This window comes from Dreissena polymorpha, chromosome 7 (assembly GCF_020536995.1).
Source record: "Dreissena polymorpha isolate Duluth1 chromosome 7, UMN_Dpol_1.0, whole genome shotgun sequence".
NCBI lineage: Eukaryota > Metazoa > Mollusca > Bivalvia > Myida > Dreissenidae > Dreissena > Dreissena polymorpha.
Window position 1 is genome coordinate 51,220,345 of NC_068361.1, and position 15,522 is coordinate 51,235,866.

General features: G+C 33.0%; 1 protein-coding gene across 1 annotated transcript in view; it reads right to left on the reverse strand.

Annotated features, from left to right (window-relative positions):
- LOC127838960 (uncharacterized) overlaps window positions 1-15,062 on the reverse strand; it is a 37,276-nt gene extending 22,214 nt beyond the window's left edge. The window contains exon 1 of the mRNA XM_052367094.1: window positions 14,981-15,062. The gene's annotated coding sequence lies outside the window, so the exon portion shown is untranslated. The remainder of the gene's footprint in view (window positions 1-14,980) is intronic.
- Between the last annotated feature and the right edge of the window lie 460 nt (window positions 15,063-15,522).

The window sequence follows — 15,522 nt, forward strand, 5'->3', positions numbered from 1 at the left end:
TCTAACAATTTACTATCGATAATAATGTGATTGTTTAAATACACACATTTAAAGTCTTACGTTTATATCCACAAACTAATCAATCATTTTTTGGTTGTAATTTTTGCTTTGTTAGGAACAAAGAAAAGCAACTTGTTGTACAACACGAATGTGTTTCCATATTGCTTGCAGCACTCAAATTCCCAAAATGACACAATGCAAGTACATCATAACTTGTTGGTACGTCATGCCACCGATACAAATCGCAATAATAATGTATCAAATGAGAAATTTCATTTCATGTTATATCGCATTAGATCTCTACAATAAATGCAAACTCACACCACTTCACGGACATACGGTGCCACAGATGTCAAATGAGTTTTCATTTATGTCAATCCCACGACTTGGTAACTCGATATCCCGTCTAAGTAACTCGTGTTTGTTATTTCTAGAATATAAGGCTGTCTTCTTTAAATCTCAGTCTGTTCCAATCTCACACATAAACGAATGTAATGCAATCGCTGTCTTATATTCGTGTTTTAATATATAAATGAGTTATGTATTTATTTTGTTTAAGCTTAAACGGGCTTTTTCAAATTTTGGTAAATTGATAAAATAAAAAAAGTTCATTGTAGTTTTGATATTTGTAAGGAAACAGTAATACTGAACATTTTTTATGCTCTTTAATATCCATCAAATGAATCTTTTGACGATTCAAAAACCTGATAATTATAAGGGGTTGCAACGCTAAACGATTGAATAATTCGGAGAGTTTGTTGTTGTCGTTATATTTTGTGATACTACGCGGATTGCTTATTTGAAGTATAAAATACAGCATTCATAGTATGAGCACGGATGGCCGAGTGGTCTAAGTTATGGACTTTTACTCCAGGGTTCAGATGTTCGAGCCCAGTTGATGGTTACTTTTTTTTCTTTAATGTTATTCTTTAATCTTGTTTTATTTTAATGGAGCTTTTTATATCTATTTTTTTACATTTATCAATATAAATCATTTAATGAAAAACTTCAATACATGCCAAAATCTGTGAAAAGGTTCCTTTAAGACAAACAACCTGGTCTCACAATTTTATGTTTATTGGCTTATTATTATTGTTTCAGAATTAATTCAGAAATATTTCGTAATAGAATGTTCGATACATATCTACAATCAACATTTTTTTTCAATTAGTGGCAAAGTGAAAAAAGATATAGCAGACTAGCCTTTTCCTATTTTCCTTCTCCTCATTGAACTCATCTCGTCACATGATATCAAGAGTCGCCTACCATAATAGAATATGAAATATGATCTTAAAGTAAATAAAATTCTCAACATTATGCAACCATTAATATATCATCTCCTACAAAAATGACCTAAACCGATTGGCTTAGAGCGGTCACGTGCCCATGGAGTATTTTCCATACACCCCGAGTAATTTCCATACGCACGGAGTAATCGAGTAATCGGTTGAGATATAATCGTCACACCGTAAGCAACGTACTGTGTATGGGATATACACCCTAAGTAATTTAATACCATACTCGAGCTTCGCTCCCGTATGGTTTGAAATTACTGAGGGTGTATATCCCATACACCATCAGTTACTAACGGTGTAACCATTATAGCTATACGCAGACCAAAAGCAGAAAGTGTGCATTGTCTGAATGTGTTAAATGTTCAGCATTCTATTGGCGTTTTATTAGCCCTCTGAATACATTATAGCATAAAGTCGATGTTCAAGGGACTAGTTAATAGTCAAAATAATTGCCATAGATTCAAACTATGTTATATGCATGCCTTCAAGAAGTACTTCATATGTTGATTTTTTATGCCACCGGATTGAATGATCGGGGGTATATTGTTTTTGGCCAGTCTGTCTGTATGTCTGTCATTGTATGTGTGTCTGTCCCTAAAGTTTAATTTTGCTCATAAAATGATAACTCTTGGGTCTATGTTCTTTAAACTTCACATGTGCATGCATCTCATTGAGAGTTACAATCAAACATGGTTTGAGGTAATTAGGTCAAAGGTCAAGGTCACAATGACCTTTACATTCTTAGTATAACCTTGTTTCTAAAATAGCTGCCGTGTGGCTTCAACGCGCAGTAGGGGGCATTGTGTTTCACAAACACAGCTCTTGTTTATCAAATGAATAAAAATAAAATAAGGGATTGCCAAGCAATATGGTCCCCTACCGGTGAAACTCCACCATTGTCAGAATTTTTTTATTTGTTGCAATAGCAACCAGAATTCTTGACGTAGGAACAAAATTAAATGACGGGCATAATCTCCGTATTGCCATATATCCATGTTTCAAGTTTCATGAACAAATATGAAGAACTTTTAAAGTTATCGCAGGATCCAGAAAAGTGTGACAGACAGACTGACTGACAGACAGAGCGCAAACCAGCAAACCATAAGTCCCTCCGGTTTCACCTTCAGTATTAAAAAAGCGAAGTTTGCTCACCGTGGGTGAATTTGTTTTTCTTAAGTCGCCCGGTCGGCCGACCCCTGCCAAGCAGTGCATTTTTTGCCCAATTTGGAAAGTACCAGACCCAGCCTAATTTGGGAAAATGTGTGAATAAAACTGAAATTGGGAAATCCTGCATCGTAAAGTCTTCGGATTGGGACTTGTGTGTATTTGATTTTTTTTTCCTAAAAACTTTTCAATTTATAACTTAGTGTTGTCAAGTTGCCAATATTATATTTACGTAGGTTCAAGCCATAGGACTGCATAGGAAAAATAACTAAATTTTGCATTTTATTTGAAAAAAACTTTAAACCTGCAATTGGGAATTATTTGGACACCGGTTGGGAAATTTGCATTTTTTTTCACAACTGGGAAAGTGCTGTTTTCCGGAACTTTATACAGAAGGAAACAAATCGCTGCCAAGTTTAATGAAGGTTGGAAATAAATGAGGCCACTAGACTGTATACAAGTTTTACTTGCAGTATGAAGTTACCTAGTATTTTAGCCTTTGTGACTCAGTTTAACACTCAATATAAAGAAGTGAAACTCCAGCTGCTGGAGCAGTATTGAATTCCTATTAAAAACAATTAGTTGGTCCTTTATTTAAGGCAAGTGACCGATATCCCAAACAGTACAAAACAGCACAATACAGCACAATACAAACCAACATAAACACAAAATATGAATAAAGCTGGGGTCACCGCCTTGGAACGGTCAATGCAAAGCATTGGAGGTTTAAACCGGTTATAGAGCGCTCAACCTCACACTTGGCACAGCAATATTCATAATACATTTAAGTGTAAATAAAATTTAACGTCATAGCATTGTAACTCAAATCAAACAATAATAAAAGGGCATTAAAACGCATTTAATTTAATTACAATTTAATTAATCAATGGTATTGAAGATACCAGAGCAACAGAGTTACAACTTTTTGACGAACGATAAAATGGTACTACAAACAAGTGTCAACTATATTCCTTCTTTATAGTAAAAGATTTAAGAATATAGCGTCATTAAGTTAATATTTCAGATAATCATCGCGCAAATACAGGAAGAAGCAGCAATAATGGGTGTAAAAATTCCATATTACATTGCTTGGTTGTTTATGTGACTTCTAAACAATTAAATTAATAATAATTAAATAAAAAAAGAAACGCCTATCAGAGAGAAAAAATATAAATAAAATTGAACGTTATAAACCCAATGACCTATGCATGTAGCTTACAACTGGAAAGTTGATCGTATGACGTCAAAAAATACATGTACACAGGAACAGAGAAAGAGTTATGACGTAAATGACAGGCGAAGACACAATGACGCGAAAAAATCCAGGGGCAGAACTGTAAAGTAATAATAAAACTATTAATGCGGGGCTACTGCAAAATTGTAATACTAATAAAACAAGTTTAGTTGATTAAATATTAAGAATCAAATATATAAAAATAGCAATTCCATTAAAGCGACATTATTGGAATAAACAGTATATAGGTGTTTTGACAACTGACGACAGAAATGATTTGATGTACGATTTGAGTCCAAATGTAGTGTTCATGCAGATTTGTTCATACGACACAAAGACACAATTTTGTTCAACAGTGAAAAATGCCTATAATATCACTAATGATTCCAAATTTTAAGAGAAGAAAGATATAGTGAATCGGAAACCATCAAACACGTGTTTTTTAGTACATAAGCATCGTATCATTTTGATAAAAACAAGTTAATTAAATTGAAAAGTTTAATAAGAACATTTTGTTTAACATATTTTAATTTGCGGACACGCTTCAAAACATCTCCGTAAAATGATGGATGGGAGATTCCATTATTTAAATGCCATTTTAAAGAAACATTATATTTTGAAATTAAATCACCATACTTAGAGTAAAATTTAGCAAATTTACTTCTGAGGTTATGATACAAAAAGCCTTGCTTTAGCATTTTTTTTGTTAATATTAGATTACGATCATTAAAATCTTTAATACATGAACATGCTCTGGCATAACGTACCAACTGCGAAATGTAAATACCATAGGAAGGTCCTTTAGGGATGTTGCCATCTAGGAATGGAAAATTTACAATTTCAAAGTTAAAATCGTCCCGTTTGTCGTATAAACTAGTTTTGATCAAATTATTATTAATAGTTAAATGTAAGTCTAAATACGCAGCGTCTGTATTGGATATACACGATCTATTTAAGACTAGTTCTTTTGGGTAGATTTTGTGCATATATTGTTTAAATAATGGATTATCTAAATTAAGTATGTCATCAATGTACCTACTAGTAAGGTTAAAACAATTAATCAAATCTACTTGCTTAGTTTTAGATAATTCTAACATAAATTCGCTTTCATAACAATATAAAAAAGGTCAGCTATAAGTGGCGCACAATTAGTACCCATAGGAACGCCAATAATTTGTTTAAATATTTTACCATTAAATTCAACAAACAAGTTATCCAGAAGAAAAGTAAGTGCTGCACAAAAGTCAAGACCAGTCCAAATGATGTAATTATCTAATATCTGATTAGTAAAAAAAGCTGTTTTAGTGTTTAAAGCTAGATACAAACATTTCTCTCTAGCAAAAGTTTTTTCAATCAAAGAAACAAGTTTGGATTTTATTAAAGCGTGAGGAAGCGTTGTATATAGTGTAGAAAAATCATAAGTACCTACCTGTGACACCTTATATTTTTTATTTTCAATTTTATCAATAACTTCTAAGGTGTTTTTATTGACCAAAATAAATTAATATTACTATTTTCATAAACTTTATTACAAAATTTAGCTAAATGATATCTAATAGCACACAATGCAGATGTAAGATACACTGATAATTGTTTGGTGGTACAAGACACTGAATTAGCGATAAAACGACTTTTATATTGCGTCTTATGTAATTTAGGTATCCAGTAAAGTGATGGCAATTTCTTGTCAGTAATATTGACTATTACATTTAATTTTATGCATTGGGCAATATGGTCGGTAATAATTTCATTAGGTTGCTTATTGTACTCACAATATGTAGTTTGTGAAAGTTCCTGTGAAATAGTTTGAACATAAAATACTCGTCATATTATTATAACATTATTAGCAGCCTTATCAGCAGGAACTAAGACGAATTTAGATTCTAAGTCTTCAAGCAATTTACAGAGATTTTGTTTATTAAGTTTAGGTGAATGTGGTAGGGCCAAAGGATTTGTATCATAAAAACATATTTTATTCATGGCCATACTAAATATTTTTGTTTTCCAATCATTGAGTGCAGTAATTTCAGCATTTTCCTTCCTGTACCATTTAGTGCAATAATCATGTAAGGATGTTACGATATTCTTAATGCAGTCATCAAAATCAACAGGAATAGGCAGTCTGTACTTAGGGCCTCTGCGTAGTAAATTTCTAAGGTTTTTATTTTGAATGAAATTAAGGTCCCCAGTAATAACATGTCCTACTGGACCATATATATATTTAGAACTAGTACAGTCACATAATGTAGGACACTTTCTTATTACATTTATATCTGTGGAAATAGAATTATAATTAAAAACGATACTTCTTACAGTTTACTATATTTGTAGCAAATAAGTGGTGATTCAGTATTGCGGAAATAAGGGGGAATCAACCGACGTACATTTTTATCATTGAATATTTTAGGAAGGTCAATTAAATCAAGACCTGTGTTACAAAACGATTTCTAGTTTTGTTAAGTACATTTTCAATAAAAGGTTTAAGATAGTAGTCAGTGAAAGATTCCATAATACAAGCACATTCATATAGAGGGTCAGATTGAAGTAAAATAAGTTTACATTCCTTATCAATATGCGCCAACGAAGAAACAGAAAGAGAGCAAAGTGCACTTAGTAATTAATGTTTACCCCCATTTTGTAATTATGTGTAGCAGTCATTTAAAGAAAGCAGACGTTTAAATTTACGCCTTAAGTTACCATTTTTCCTTATGCCATGTGAACGTTTATTTCTTAGACGTTTACTAAACAGAGAAAATGAATTAATCGATTTATTTTTAGAAATTGTTCCAACATTTAGAATATTATCATTTAATCCAAGTGGGTAAGCTGATTGCAAACGTTTAATCCATTCAAATTCTGACATGCACCTTGCTTTTAATTGGCACTGATTTGAAGTACTATTATTAAAAAAAAGTTGCTCTACAGGTTGAATTGAAATATTTGTTACGCTATGACCCGTTTTATTAAAGTGCTGGTAAATGAAGTTATAAAATTTATTGTTATTTTTAATTTAAAAAAAAATGTTCTCCAAAACGTGTTTTAAGTGATCTACCAGTCTGCCCAACGTATTGCGCACCACAACAGGGTACATTTCAAGTAATAACATAAACCACATGCATAGAATTTCATGAGACATCGGATTTAATATTAACTGAAAATTTGCGGTTATTAAGAGATGAAAGAATAAAAGAGGACATATTTAAAAACTTGCAACATAAACACTTCCTGGAGTTGCACTTATTTATTGTAGGATACCGATTACACGGAGCTTGATAACGCTGCGAACTAGAACCCAGCCGCATTGTACCTCCAATGAAAGATGTTCGAAGTAAACTTAATTTGACTGTAGGTTTAGAAAAAAGTAATTGTCTATAATTTAACGGCAAATGAATACTACGTGTAATCGGAATTCTCAATGGTGAGAGAACAACTTTCGGGTTTTTTGTAATCAATCTTTCCATAGGTTATTTATTTGGCGAAACCACCAATCTTATAATTACATTAATACACATTGCCTAGTCAACATACATAAAAGAGTAAGAGGCAGCTTGTCAGATAATGGTCTGTAAAAAATCAGTATAACCTGCAGAACTCTAAATTTATGAACATACACCTTTACTTTATAAGTACAGAGAATGTATAAGAATCTAAGTATAAGAAAGGTCTTAAAGAAGGTTTCTTAAAATAATAATAAAAACACAATACCGCCACCAGCCTCTGAAGGCTGAAAATATAACAACATCGAAGATATGTACGGGGATACACGCAACTGCATCCACGCAGCACACATCAAACTGTTGTGCAATGCAATATAAAGAAGTGAAACTCCAGCTGCTGGAGCAGTTTTGAATTCTCATTAAAACAATTAGTTGGTCCTTTATTTAAGGCAAGTGACCGATTGCCCAAACAGTACAAAACAGCACAATACAGCAAAATACAAACCAACATAAACACAAAATATGAATAAAGCTGGGGTCACCGCCTTGGAACGGTCAATGCAAAGCATTGGGGGTTTTAAGCAATATATCGCTAGGATACTTATTCGACCAAGTTCCATAAAGATAGGAAAAAAACATGTGACCTCTAGAGTTTCCAATAGCTTTCTCTTTAATTTGATTTTCTGAACTACATTTTAATATAAGGCGATACAGTTTGTAGATAGTGTTCACAAGTTTTACTAAGATGTATTATAAAAAATACTGCAATTTTCAATGGACCATACACATTTGTACTCAGTCGAGACTAAATGTTGAAATCAAGTTTCATAATGATTGGCAATACAATTATTAAGTGTTCAGAAGGTTTCACTTTAGGCATACCAAGAAAACTGTCACGCCCCCCTGGTGGCCAAGTAGTTCAATAAACTGGAACCAAACACAAACATGGGCAGAGAAAACCTTGAGACAAACATTTTGAAAAAAGGTTCATTAAAATTGGGCATTGTATGTAACATTACAATGTTTCAATTTAACCATATAAGAGAAACTGCTCAACTCCCTTGGGGGCTATGTTTTTTAACAGCCCGTTACCGCTTTCGAACTCGATCGAGATTTCATTGGAAAACATTTTCATACAAATTTGCATGAGGATTATAAAAAAATGTGCCCTGTACTTAGTTTTAATGGCAAATTGTAGACAAACAGCGCAATACATACTAAGGGGGATCATAAAAGCTCAACATGTGATTTGTTTTTTTGCCGGTAAGCTCAACATGTATATTATGCATAAGAACTCAACATATTAATCTTAGAAATTACAGACTGGTATTCAGTGAAATGAACGCTGCCATTTTAAGAAGAAAAATTTATTTACCCAACAGATGTAAGGTTAGAAACAAGTGTAACGATGAAGTGAAAAGAAAGTAGTTATAACATTTATTATCTTACATTTATACATTTGTAAATGGTATTAATGTACACCAACGCACATTATTTAAACTGTAGTTTTAACGTTCCATGGGTACTTATTATCAAACTGACAGCATGTAACCTTTGTGTCAGGACTTCTTGCTTGAGAATCTGTAATCTTTAAGAGAACACTTACCTTTTGAATCTGAATAATTACAACTCATTCCTATACAAATAATTTGTTTCAAGGAAGAACACTAAGTACTATGACCCTAGTACATATATTCATGGGGGAAAATAAGAATAAAAACATCATATACAATTGCATTTCACTACAAGAATTTAGCCTAAAAACATTTTCAAGGGTACCTCTTTGAACAACTCAGGTGATTAGATTTAATCAGAGATTTTTCTTTTCAAAAAGCAATTATTTGCAAAACAATACCAAAAGTGAAAACTATTCTCTGTGGCGTTACACATATCCTTAAACAGAGTGTTTAGAACACTGGAAGAAAGTCTTTTTGTCATATTGAGCCTTGTATGTGGTAAACTCAGTATAAAAGTAGCATTTCAGAGGTAATTATACCTCATAACATTGCTGGTTTATACATGTGTATGGAATCGTTTGACCCCTTGAATGTCTACATCTGAGAATTCTCAGTCTTTGGGCACATAAGAGCCTGTTGGTACAAACGTTGAACTCCTTGTCAGCAAGCATCAGTCTGCATTATATACTCTATTGATTGTGATCTGAACAATTATGAACAATTAATGGTTTTCTTTTCACATCTTAAATCAGTTCTAGGTCACTGAAAGTTTTATCAAACTGGTTTTTTAAATATTTTTCTAGATAAGTGATCAAGTGCCCAAATAGAGCTGAAAACCATTAGTAAGTGTTGTTAATATATTATGAAATATTTTATCATAACATGTACTGGTCCTTTATTGCCCATGTAAAAGTATGCCATGGTAACACCCATACTCACATTCGGATCAGAAATCTGGGGATTCACATATAGTGATTCAATAGAGCGTGCACAAATTGAAGCTTGCAAGTACTTTCTGGGCGTAAAAACTACGGTCAATAACTGTGTAGCTTTAGGAGAATGTGGTCGTTTACCAATGTACGTCATTTATCACTCAAAATGTATAAAATACTGGTGTAAACTTCTCCAGATGCCTGATAAAAGATATCCAAAAAACTGTTATAAAATGTTAAAGTCAATAGATGATATTGGAGGGCGAAATTGGGCTACGGATGTAAAGGAGCTTCTTTTTAAACATGGGTTCGGCTTTATTTGGCTCTCACAGGATGTTGGTGATATTGATTTATTCATGCTCCGTTTTAAACAACGCCTTACTGATTGTGCAACTCAAATCTGGCACGAAAATATAAATGACTCTTCAAGATGCGATACTTACAGACAATTTAAAAGTTTATTAAACACGGAGCGTTAGCGAGATTTCGTTGTTCAAGCCATAGGTTTCAAATAGAGTTAGGTAGACAATTAGGAATACCAAGAAATCTTAGAATATGTGCACATTGTCAATTAGAAAATGAATCTGTAAAAACAGAGGATGAATATCATGTATTTTTTTAATGCTCTAAATATGCTGACATTAGGCAAATCTGTTTGTATAATTGGTATCATGGCAGGCAAACTGTTTCAAATTTCTTTGATCTGTTAAGAAATGAAAATGAGTTTGTTTTTAAAAAAATAGCCTTTTATGTTTACCATTTAATACGTTCTTCATATGGAACGTAATACTTGTAGTGGAAGTGGATGTTTGTTCGTATTTGTTTTTTGTTTGTTTTCTCCATTCAATGATATTGTGTATATATATATATATATATATATATATATATATATATATATATATATATATATATATATATAGGTAGGGACAACTCTCTGTATTATCTGTATATATATATTTTGTAAACATGATGTATTATGGACCGGAGGCCTTTGTTTACAATAAACTTACTTACTTAGTACTGGTGACATACCCACCACATTTAAATCAGAGTATGCAAAATCACAGACTTTTCATTGTAACCAAGCTGATAAATTCAATCCCATATTGTATCTCTCTTAGTTTGAGATAAATGTTCAAACTATCTGGCCTAAGATGTTTCGACAATAAATTATGTTGATAACCCAAAATTTCCTATGGACGTTCTAACATTTTACCTGTTTATTCATGTCAGGTGTTTTTATGACATGATACCATTCATGTAAGTGAAGCAAATGTAAGATAATGGACATATTATCTGACTTTATCTATTGGTTTTTCCATTTATAGAACATCGGATGATTAAACTATTTGTACTTTGCCCTAACATGTGAAAAAACAAATACAGTTTGAAAATATTTGTCTGATAAGCAGTTAATATTATTGTGTATGCAATCTTTGGATTGATTTTCATGTCACACTGGACACACTGATCCGAAGAATAAAATAGAATAAGCTAAGTAGTTCTTACAAATTCAATAAATAACCTGTCAAATTATTTACTGAAAAAGGGCCAGAATATTATTATTTGATTCATATTTAAACATAATATCAGGGTCAAATTTTAGGAAGAAGTCGCTTCTCTCTTGACTGGCATTTAAGGAGAAGTGAGCAGAAAGAAAAAAGAAGTCATGTTTTTTGGTTATATCTTATCTATCTTGTAATAAGTTGCGTTATTTTACCATTTGAAATCATTTAATACAAAATATAAATTATAAATCATGCTCTTTCATTTAATTTAATTATTCATTGAAATAACAATCAAGTAAAAAAAACGCTATATAGACAACTTACTTAAAGCATTCAAGTGTGCATGAAAGTGCGTATATTATTTATATCCACAACCAGAGCTCCAGATAATTTTTTGAGCCGCGGGGTATTTCACTCATGAAATTTTTAATTGATGAGTAAAAATCGAAATCCGATAATTTTAATGAGTATTTATGTTCAAAGGATCATAATTAATTAATTTAGTGAACATGTAGTGTTAACTCGCTATAACAAGCAGTCTTGTACGCAATAAAGCAATCACTTTGTTTTATTTAACAGTTGTTCTGATTTTTAGCCCTTGACTTTTAAGCAACCATTAATCATTTTTAATATATATAACAGGTTAAACATATGCTTAGTCACGTTATCTGAATGGTAAGCGGATGGTTTCCGTAAAACTCGTTTATAATATATGTATTTCGGCTGCCATTTTATAAGTGCTTGAAGGAAAACGGTTTTTCTTGTGTTCCATAATGCCACCCAAATATGAACTGATAGCAAAAATGTTATGCTTAAAGTTGGTCGATTCGGGTTTTATCGAATGTGATATCAAATGTTTTCACCATAAGCGTATATCAATTCTCAACAATGCAGCGGGGAGCCCGTTGTGTCAACATCGGCCTTTATCGTGGGCCAAAATGAAATGATACCATTCTGACTGAGGAGTAAATTAGGTCGGGAACCACATTCTATACAAAGATGGTCTTGCCACTACGTGTTTACCGGTGTGGACATAATTACGGAAACCAGTCGTGTTTATTGGCGTCGCACTGAAGTGCGGCGACTAGTATGTAATACGTTTTTGTTTCGCTTATGGGAGGAGAAGTTATTTTACGGATCAATGTATATATTTTTGTTGTCAGAATATCTTGCAAAGTGGTGATTGTTTGTGTAAATTAGTGTAAATAAGTACTGCATTTGTGCCTGTTAAATTTACTACAACATTTATTGCCAATAATGCAAAGCTAATTGTTTTAATAATAACTGATCACAGGGACTTGGCAATAATAAAAGATCACAGGGACTGGGCAAATACGCGAACCGGTGAAACTTTCTGGTTTTGTATAAAAACAAAACTTCTTTGTTCCACTATCCTAGCAACCACCTAGTTACTAATAAAGGCGCTATAGAGCGCGAAGCGCGACACGTATTATTAATTGTAATATTGAGTCTTGATAAAGGAAGCAGCCGCTTATCAATGAGGAGCACCATCACAGCACCCCAGGCTCATTACTATCAAGTCCTCCTACAGGTTTTTCTATAAGAACCGCATATAGAAGGCCGCAGGCCTGACCCGTATCTTGCCAGTGGTATGGACCCTTTGGTATGGACCTTTATCCCCGCTCACTATCCAGCGTTTAAACTTCCGGGTTTACATTTAAACCGACTATTAATAGCTTATTAATATCTTAGTTAGAAGATGATTTTTCAAGCGGTTCCGTAGTGAAGTGGTTACACGCTCGCTTCACATGTGAGAGGCCCAATGTTCGAGCCCCAGAAGAATCAAATTATTTTATTTGTGTTCTATGTTAACTTTTTGTTTTGCTGTTTTATTGTAACATCATAGATAATGGTTATTTGGGTGTTCTAACACAAAATCATAGGTAATGGTTATAGCAGTATCTTTTTATATTTTGTTTAAAATAATCGGCCAATATATTAATATTTACGGTAGAAAAAAAATCTTTCCATGTAACTTCATTGAGTGCCTTTTACACTGAAATTCCGCCCTTTGCTTTGCTTTGCATCAATACTTATCTTGTATGACTTTATATGCATGTATAAACGGCTAATACGCATTGAAATTGCATACGATGCGTAATCCGAATTTAGCTTTGAGTAATTTTACTCAACACAATTTTAAGTCATGCGTAATTTTTTTTTTGCATGCGTATTTTACGCAAACACGCATCTTATCTGGCCCTCTGTCCACAACCAACCCACCCCACAATCAAATTTTTTTTTTTGGGGGGGGGGAGGAATTTATATTAATAATTAATAGTTATCTTTAACAATCTACAAAAAACAATAACACTACATTACCTCATATTTCTAGTTGAAACAACAATAACATCAATAAATAAACAAGTCTTTGACAATCAAAACACTGTTATGGAATGACGTCATTAAAACCTATGCCTCAAAAAGTCTGCAAGCTTTTATTCACGCATGTCAATGGTTGTCGGTCAAAATCAAAGGCCCGTGAATGCCGAGATGGGGCCAGTTTATAGAGAGTTACAGCTGTAAGCTTGTAACACATCAACAGGTGTTATTTTCAAAAGGCATAAGGTTATTATTCAGTAATGAATTACCGGATACATGCACTATTTGTCGGATAGAGCATATTTTTGAATGAATTGGCTTCTTAGAGGATAGGATTTGTGTAACCTACAGGACAGTTCAATGCAGGAAAATATTTGCATGTTAAACGGGTGTGAAGAAATAAATAATGTTTGCTGGAATTTAAATAGAAGGTTGTTTTGATTCGAACATTAGGGCGAAACGGATTTCTCCCAGCTCATAAAATAAAGCGACATAAGCCGACATTCGGCGAAATTCTCGCTCGAGTCGCCCTCTCGGCCGACCCCTGTCAGAGAGACTGCCAGTGTTAATTAGTTTTTTATTTACTATGACCTTTTTTTGACCTCACGTGACCTAGTTTCGAATTCAGCTAAGGGGAAAATGATCTGTCCAAGTTTCATGAAGAATAGACAATGTGAATCTAAATTTAGTTAAAGTGCAGATTCGTTCATACGACACAAAGATACAATTTTGTTTTACGGATCATTTTAATGTCCTACAATGATATCTATTCATACGACACACGAACACTAACAACGATCCTAATAAAAAGACAGTTCCGCTCGGCTTAGAGGACTGGGACAGTCATGTAAAATATTGAATATAATATATATATAAATATATATATATATATATATATATATATATATATATATATATATATATATATATATATATATATAAATATATATATATATATATATATATATATATTATGACAAAAATGGAAGCAAGATGAGTTGCAGATAATTGATCAGTTACCACATTTAACTCACTCTTTTTACCTGTTCTTTTCAGCTCAATTCAACAGTGAAAATTCGCGCATAATATCACTTTAATGTTGTGATGAGTAAAGACTAAAATTATTGCTGTTACAAGGTTTCACTATTGCCATATAAGGAGGGAGGTAGGGAGGGAGGGAGGGAGCGAGAGAGACAGAGAGAGAGAGAGAGAGAGAGAGAGAGAGAGAGAGAGAGAGAGAGAGAGAGAGAGAGAGAGAGAGAGAGAGAGAGAGAGAGAGAGAGAGAGAGAGAGAGACAGAGACAGAGACAGAGACAGAGACAGAGAGACAGAGAGACAGAGAGAGAGAGAGAGAGAGAGAGAGAGAGAGAGAGAGAGAGAGAGAGAGAGAGAGAGAGAGAGAGTCGGAACTTCACAAAAAACTGATAGCTTCAAGAATTTCATTAAATGGCTGAAAAAAGCCTTCTGTCGTTTACAGAAATTCCTGAAACGACTTCAGTTTTATTTACAATGGTTTACTGGTTAATACAATTTATGCAACTAAAATTTCAATATTATTTTATTTAGCAAATTTTATATTTACATGCATTAACATATAATATTGTACTTACATAAAACGATTATCAGGAATAATACTGTATATCGCCCGAATAATAAATAATACTCTAAAACGACCTCCACACTGGTTAGTCACACATCAAATGCGCAGTGCGCTCCAAACCACGTGACATCACCACGTGATCAGTTACTGATAAGATAGGCTTAACTCAAGTTAGAAATGTATCATGTTACTGCTTCGTGTTAATGATAAAAATGAATTGACGGTGTATAGAAGCTTCAGTTAATCAAAGCGCTGAAGGCACTCAAATTGTTGGATCTTTGAACGTATCGCTATGACCTATGTCAAAGCCTATTATTACTTTTAAATAGTCGGTTACGATGTACACATAGTACGAATGTCAATGTCACGAATAATTCATTGTTTATTATATAATTATTAAATGTTATACGATCATAATCAATATAATAATATACTGATAAGTTCTATGCATATTATTCATTAATTCATCATACTACGAGTATAAATAGGGCCAAACTGTCGTTTGGTTTCAGTTCCGTTTGGCACTCAATAGTGAAAAAGAATGGATAACGA